Source organism: Trachemys scripta, chromosome 23 (genome assembly GCF_013100865.1).
Source record: "Trachemys scripta elegans isolate TJP31775 chromosome 23, CAS_Tse_1.0, whole genome shotgun sequence".
NCBI lineage: Eukaryota > Metazoa > Chordata > Testudines > Emydidae > Trachemys > Trachemys scripta.
In genome coordinates this window covers 11,640,187-11,648,370 of record NC_048320.1, presented here as the reverse complement: position 1 = coordinate 11,648,370, position 8,184 = coordinate 11,640,187, and positions in this window count along the sequence as shown.

Genomic DNA, 8,184 nt, shown 5'->3' with positions numbered 1-8,184 from the left:
CCTCAGTTTCCCCTCCTGCCCTGGGTCTGTCTTGTCTATTTACATGGTAAGCTCGTTGGGGCAGGTGCCTCTGTGTGCAGTACCTTGCACAGCAGGGCCCTGATCTCAGCTGGGGCCCGGACAGCACCTGGCGGCATGGGGCCTCTAGGAGCTCCTGCGATACCAATACTGATGAAACACTGACATCACTTCCTGCAGCACCTTGCTTTGGGCCAGCCCCCTCCCACCCCACAACCCTGCGCCCAGGGGATACAATCCAGTTAGGCAGGAGTTAGGAAGAGCAACACAAGCAGGGCCTGCTGTTTCGAGTGATTTACGCCCTCCAAGGGACTGCAAGTGAAGCAGACCTCTGACGTACCCTGCCCACGCCCCCATGCAGGGGCAAGTCTCTGGAGTCTTATTTTACCCTCTTTCCCCACAATCCCAGATGCACTAGTATGGGATGGGGGCGGGAAATGCCAGCCGGGCCGGCCCCAGCCCCAGCCTCCCTTGAGACCCTTTTCAGGAAACCTCAGCACCGTATTTCAAACATGAGGAACAATCCAATCTGATCTCAAGCCCTTCCCGGAGCCCAGTCAATGGGGACAGCCCTAGACTACATGGAAGGGGGAGCAGGGAGTCTGTCCAAATGCCACCTGCTCACATTTTCCATCTGTGAATGCCAGCCCTGGTGCCCCCTCTTCCCGTCCTTCTCCAAGACGGGAAATGAGCTCACATCCTGGCCATCAATTAGCAGGCTAATCCCACAATGGACAAACTCCCTCCTCCCCGACAACCAGTCCACGCTTCCCCCGCTACTAATCGTACCAGCCTGGGACCTCCAGACACAGAGCCACAAACACATGGTGGGAAGCACCTTGCCCTCTGGGAGATCCCTGTGCTGTACCAGGCTGATACAGAGACCCCCTTCCTCTTTTCAATTCATGCGAATCCAGGAGCTTCGTGGTCATGGCTGTGGAGAGGCAGCATTGCCTAGTAATTAGAGCAGGCGTCTCGGAATTAGGACCCGGTGGTTCTATTCCCGGCTCTGTAAGGCACGTAACCTAGTGACTGGGGGGAGGAGGGGCTGGGAATCAGGACTCCTGGGTTCTTGCCCTGTGGGAGGGAGTGGGAGCTAATAATTGTGCAGGACTCCTGGGTTCTATTGCAGACTCAGCCATTGCCTTGCTGTGTGAGCTCCTTCCCTGCTTTGTGCCTCAGTTTCCCCATCTCTAAAAGTGAGGAACCCCCCCTTTAGAAACACACTTGGGGATCCCCAGCTGAGAGGTGGCCTGGTAAGTTAGGGTGACCAGATGTCCCGATTTTATAGGGACGGTCCCGATATTTGGGGCTTTGTCTTATATAGGCTCCTATTACCCCCCACCCCCTGTCCCAATTTCTCACACTTGCTGTCTGGTCACTCTATGGTAAGTCAAACTAGACGACCCCAGTGACCCTTCTGGCCTTGGAATTCACATCCAAGCTGATTTGACTGTTAATTATCTCCATGGCTCGCAGCCTTCTGATGGGTGCAGGCTGGGCCGGGCCGTGACCTGAAAGTAGCTCAAGGGCCAGGCTGTGCAACACGGGCGATGCCCCGGGACCCCTTCCAGACTCAGAGGACGTGGGAGACTAGCAGCCCCTCCCCCCCATCTCCCTGTGGCTTGGGGACTGAAGCAGCATTGCAGGGTGTGGGGTCGGTGAGCGTCAAAGGGGCGTCCCATGAATTTTCCAGCATGGGCACGGAAAATAGAGTAGGTGTAACTGGCCCGGGAAGCTTTGCAGGGAGCTGGATTGGGAGGTGGCGTCACAAAGGAGAGTTACTTGCGCCTCGAATCTCTTTCCCCCAAACACCTATCACTGTAGCCAGGCTGGGGACGTGTCCCCATCAGGGGGCAAGACGCAGCTATGGCAGGGAATGGCCTTGAGCTCCTAATGGATCTGTCCCATCTGGGCCTGCTCCTGCGAGACGTTGGACCTCTTGGGTGCCTGTGAGCGTCCAGAGAGTCACCTCTCCAGTGCTCTGCTCCCTGCGGGAAGGGGCTAGGCCGGGAGGACGAGACCCAGCGGCTCACGTTTCCCAGAGCTGCCACCCCAGCACAGCCGGGTGGAAGACTCCGGTCACACCAGGGGACATTCCCACTTCCCAGCTGAGAGCCTCACCCTAAACCACGCCGCACCCGCTCTCATGGGCACTTCAGTGTAGACCGCGGCAGCGTAAACCCTCCTCCACCTTTGCCTCTTGCAGCTCAGAACATCCCAGGGCCGCTCTGAGCCAGGTGGCACCGAGACCTCGCAGTCTGGATTCAAGTCAAGATCCGGATCCAGGGTTTTGTTACAGCCCACTAGACATGTGGGGGTGCTGGGCACAGAGGTGCGGGTGCTGGGAACGCCTGGAATGGAATCTAGGGGAGTCCATGTCTTCCCCACAGGAGGGAGGGAGGTGGAAGCTGGAGGGTTTCTCCTTGGTGAGGACATTGTGGGCGGCGAGGGACGGAGTCAGGGTCCCTGCTGCCAGGCGCTGAGCAGGGCCAGGGTGCCAGGCAGGGAGGGCAGGAAGAAGGGGTGGGGAACAGCTGACACTGGTGTTCCATGGAGAGAGAGAGAAAGAGGAAGGGCCCCCTCTAGTGAGGGCTCGTGTGAAGTGCCTGCCAGCGGGTAGGGGGGACTGGGATGGGAGGGGGATCCCAGTCATTCGACTGGCTCCTGGGGGATTTGGGGCCCCTCAGCGCTGGTTTAAGGCCCTCTCCCGTCACTGGCTTTCCGCCAGGGCTGCGTTTGGCCCCAGCAGGGTGATTAGTTTGTTTTCTTCCAAATCCCCTCCCCCTCCTCCCTTTTATTTTTAGTGAATTTTCTCTTGGGGGCTAGCAGGAGACTGAACCTCTGGGGGGAATAAATCCAGAGTTCCCGCCCTCGGGGCGGCCCCTGCTGTCTGAGCGGGGGCTCCTCAGGGGATGGGGGTGTTGTCTGGCACAGCACCCCACGTGGTGGAGGGGACACACCCAGCACATGGTTACCCAGCGGGGCTTTTTGCTGCTTTAACCTGAGATGTTGATCCCGCTCCGCTGATTGGCTGTTCGCTTCCACCCCCACCCCCCACAGTCTGTCTGCTTCAGACTCACTCCTCCCTGCCCCCTTTTGCTCCCCTCCTGCCCCCACACCCCCATCGCCAGCTAATTCCCATGCCACAAACCCCGCCCACGAATCAAAGGGAAACAAGCCAACATGACATGATGGTTGCAGCCCGTCACCTTCTTGCCCCTGCTTGTATGTTAGATCCGGTCCCCCCAGCCCTGGGTTTGTCCCGTCCGTTTAGATTATAAGCCTTCTGGGACAGGGACTGCCTCTCAGACCACGTCTCGACTAGGAAGGCCTTGCCAGTGTGGTTATACCAGTAGACTAACCCAGCAAAGCGTGCCTGGTGCGGACACGGCTTATACCAGCCAAACCTGAGCGGAATGGGCAAAACCACATGCCGATATTAGCTGCATCCACACTGGTGGCTTTTCCCAGCACACCCGTGTCGGCCAGAGATCACCCACCTCTTCACACCCCGACCCACATAACTACGCTGGCAGAAGTCTGTAGTGTATGGACGTACTCTGCTCGGCGCCCAGCACAAGCCCTGATCTCCAATCCCTAGGCCCTATGGAAAACAGGCAAATGGTTAATAGGAACAGCAGCAGCACGCACAGCTGGGGTCCCAAGGGCTGGGAAGCCTGCAGCTCTCTCCTACCTCTGCTCCTCTAGCAAAGATGGTTGTGGCTAGTCAAGATCAGAAGCCGCTGTTCTACTGGGAGCTCTACAGAGCAAGAGGCAGTCGCTGACTCCAAGCACTGACAGTGGAAATAGATAAAACAGGTAACGGAAGGATTATTAGCTCCATTTTACAGATGGGGAACTGAGACCCAGAGAGATCGAAGGCAGATTTTCTAAAGAGCTCAGCTCTCGTTCAGGCACCTAAGATTTGCAACAACAAAAAAAGTGGGGGAAACCTCCGCACCCAATGTGCGGAGCTCGTTTGAACATCTGGGCACTTACTGAAGTGTCAAAGCAGTGCTAGGCGCTCGTGCACATTCTGGCCCGTGGGCACTAAAACTGAAAGAATTCTTTAAACTCTCAGGCCTCGCCTAGGCGACAAATGCTTTGTCAGTACAGCTGCCCCATCAGCGCTCCCCAGCGTATGCTGACAGCCACCGTACTTCTGGCAGAACAACACCCCCTCCCCGAATGACATTAGCGATCCTGAAAAAAGCTCTCTTCTGGCAGCAACATCTGCTCTGGGGGTTCTGTCGGCAGAGCTACCTCGGCTGGGGCGTGGTTTTTTTCACCCCCTTCACTGACATAGCTACGCCAACAAAACTTTGTAGGGTGAGCCTGGCCCCAGTTACCAGCTACACCAGGCAAATGCTGTAAGGTAAATTTCACTTTTACTTGTATTCAGTTTCTCTTTCGGGCTCTCCTGCACTATACTGGGGGTAGCAATGCTCGAACGTAGGGCCTGAGAACCCAGAAAGGAAATGGACTAGAAGCAATAATAAAACCAAGCAGCTTATCTTGGGTTGAAAACTCGGCAGGGGAATATTGGCTTGTTCAAACGAAACAAAAACCGTTGACCCTGGATTTTTAATACTTTAATGAATATTGTTTCAAATGAAGAACAACAAAACACAGCCCAACATGATACCAGCGTAGCTGCGTCCACACTAGAAGCAATAACAATTGAGGTGTTTCAGTAGAAAAATCACTCCCCCGATCGGCTTTAAAGCCATACAAAAACTACGTGTGGAGCAGACTTTAAGGGGAAACCAGCCCTTAAATCAGATTCTCCATTGCCCCACAGTCATTTACCCCATTTATAACAATCTGCACCTGCTTTGCACCGGAATAAACAGCTCCGCAAGGTTAACTAGTTGAAGCCAAGCCCAGGTGCGGGAGGTATATAGGATGGGTTGATAAAAACGACCCAAGCCTCATCTCCCCTAGGATTTTGCAGGGAGCTAGATACATCAGCGTGAAAGCCACGCCTTTTTCGCAGTGAAGAGAAAGCCCTAGGTCCTCTGTGCAGTGATTTGCTCCTGGCACAAAAAAGGTGTAAAATGGCACCAGATCAGAATGGTAATCTTAGCCTTGCGATGGTTTAAATAAGGACACGCGGCGTAGGTCAGCGGACAGTCAGGCCCGTAGGGGGAGTATTTTGAAATTGCCTACAGGATTTATTCATAGATTCCAAGGCCAGGAGAGACCACGGTGATCATCGCGTCTGGCCTCTTTTGTAACACAGGCCAGACACCTTCCCTGAAATAATTCCTGACGGAATTAGAGCATCTATTTTAGAAAAAGAGGGTTAGAGCCCAGCTCCCAGTGAAAGTCATGGGGGGGACAGGCCCGTTTTAACATCTCCGTCTGTAGGAATAGAATAACTGCTCAACGCATGGGCTGTCTTAAGACATCAGTTCAAGAAACAAAATGCATTTAAAAAGAACTTCATGAAAATATTGGTCTGAAAAACTGTGTGTGTGTGTGTGTGTGTGCGCGCACACGCGTGTGCAGGTGTGTAAAAGTGTAAGTGTAACACACCCTAGATTTGGATCTGGGCTGTTTCTCTACAAAGAGCTAAGTGCGGATTCTGATCTTCTTTACATCAATCTGACACTATTTAACTCCACTGGGCCAGACTCTTAGCGGGTGTCAATCAGCCATACGGACTTACACCGGCGGAGATTTTAATGGGGATGGATTTACAGTGACGTGACCGAGGTCAGAATCAGGCCCCGCGTGGGTGGCGAGTCCTTTCTCCCAGTGGGTTCAAGCCTGCAAGGTGTAGAGGGCGCTGGCCCCGATCCTGCCACGCGCTTACGTCAACAGGACTATTCCTGTGCTAAAAGTTAAGCTTGTGCTTCAGGGCCGGGAGGATCGGATCCAGAGCGCCCAGCACCTTGCTGGCGGAACCTCACCGGAAAAATATCCCCGTCGAGCCCGAAACAGGAGACGCAGGTGGGGTGTGACCCCCAAAACCCCCGGAGGCAATTTGAGACAGCAAGGAAAGGGTTACCACGGCTCCCTCCCCCCTCCCCACCCCCCTTCCGCTCAGCTCAAGAGCTCAGCCCACATGGGTGGCTATGGGAAACTGGGATAAACAAGAGAAAACCTGGCTAGCAAACCTAGGGTCGGGGCAATGCTTGGCACCGGAGGGCCTGGAAAGCTGAATGGAAGCCTCTTAAAGGAACCACAGCGAGGGTCCTAATATGAAAAATCAATAAAGGCAGAAGCGGGCGGGTGGGGGGGCGTCTTCCAGCATTTTCTCCCCCCCCCCAGCACAGTTACAGACACGCTGGGAATGAAAGGCCGAGCCCAGCTGCTTTACGGGGGGGGGGGGGGGATTTGCTCACGGATTGGGGCATTCCTAAACGGAGGCGTTTTAGGGCTAAAGTAGCGCAGGGGGTGAGCGGGGGACGCTCTGCAGGGACTCCAGGAGGACGGAGCCCCGGGGACGTCGGTTCGCTCCCTGGCAGCCCCAGAGCCATTCCACGGCTGCCATCAGCCATTTCAATGATTAGCGAGAGACAACAAGCAGGCCCGGCCGGAGTCCAGCGCTATCCCTGGCCGGGTTAGATCACAGGCTCACGCACCCCCAAGCTGTCCAATCGGCGAGCGTGCCGCATGCCAAGCTGTTTGATCTCACTGCCTAAAATTATCACCGCCTGCTCCGGAGGAGCCCCAGCCAAGCAGGGCAAAGGGAAGGCGCCGGGAACTGCCCCGCAATGCAGCTGGGTGGCGGGGAGGTTATTTTTCCACCCTGGAAAGCAGACCCTGGGACTCTTCCAACCGGCAGCAGGGGAGCCGGGGAATTGTTAGGCTCTAAGCAAAGGCCAAGGCCAGGGATTCTGTGAGGGTCCCAGTTAGCCGACCCGCATGGGCTGCACCAGGAACCTGGGTCATCGGGAGTCAACAGAAGAGCGTGTAGGGCAGGTGTGGGGGTCCGGGTGCTACTGAATAGGCAAGAGTTGCCCCTATTCGTACATGAGCACAGCGGATGCACGCATCTCTCAGGTTTAACCTGCAGCACCCCCTGCTATCCCAGTCCTGAGTCCCCCGAATAGCTCTGTCAATGCCCTTCAATCCTAGCCCACAGCCTGCCCTGCTGTGCCAGCCCCGGGCTCCTCAGACCCATCTCTAGCCCTCAATCCCCACCTGCAGCTGCCCCTGGGCTCCTCCCACCCACCTCTGCTGATGCTCCTCGGTCCTGACCCACGGCCCCTGGGGCTCCATCCCAACGCCCCGACAGCCCCTCAGTCTTGACTGTAGCCCCACACATCCACTCACGCACTGTCACACAGTCCGCACAGGCAGGATCACGTAGTCACACGTGGCAGGGACACGTGCTCACAACCATGCACACTCACAAACGCACGCCTTCCCAGCGCGTCACACACTTGCACAGCTCCTTCTACAAGCACATGCTGTACACGGGATTTCACCAGCACACAGTGGGTGGACACGCATTCAGCATGTACAGAGGCATGTACAGAGGGCCCCTATGCAGGCATCATGCATGTGCTGCACATGCAGGCTCTCTCTCACACACACACACACACACACACACACACACACACACCCTTCTCACACTCTCCCACCCCCTAAGGCTTTGTCTTCACTGGGGAAAGAGGAGTGTTTTTTAAACACGGGATCAGCAATGTGTTAAAATCTTGGCGTACATGAGGCAAAGGGTGGTTTTAACACGTGTTTAGCTGGTCAAGGTAAACCCTAGCAAGAACGCTAAATTCAGGCTGGGTTGTGGACATAGCAGACGCTGTTTTAATCCCATGCTCCGCCACAGACTTCCTAGGTGACCCCGGGCAAGTTACTTAGCCACTTGGTGCCTCAGTTTCCCCGTCTCTAAAATGAGGGTGTTAGCACCACCCTTACTCACAGGAGTCGTGGAAGGATAAATACATTAAAGATTGTGAGGTGCTCAGAGATTATGGTAACGGCAGTCATGTAAGGATGATAGATAGATAGATACAGCATACAGTTTACTGCCAGGGAGCACGGGGTAGCAAAGGGCAGGCTGGGTAGAGAACAGAGCAGTGAAGGCCTGGGGAGCTGAGAAGCTGAACCGCTGAAAATACACACACCTACCTTCAGGGTGTGGGAAGGAGATTCTAAGCCAGGCTGCCCAGACTGCATCATAATTACGTTGGC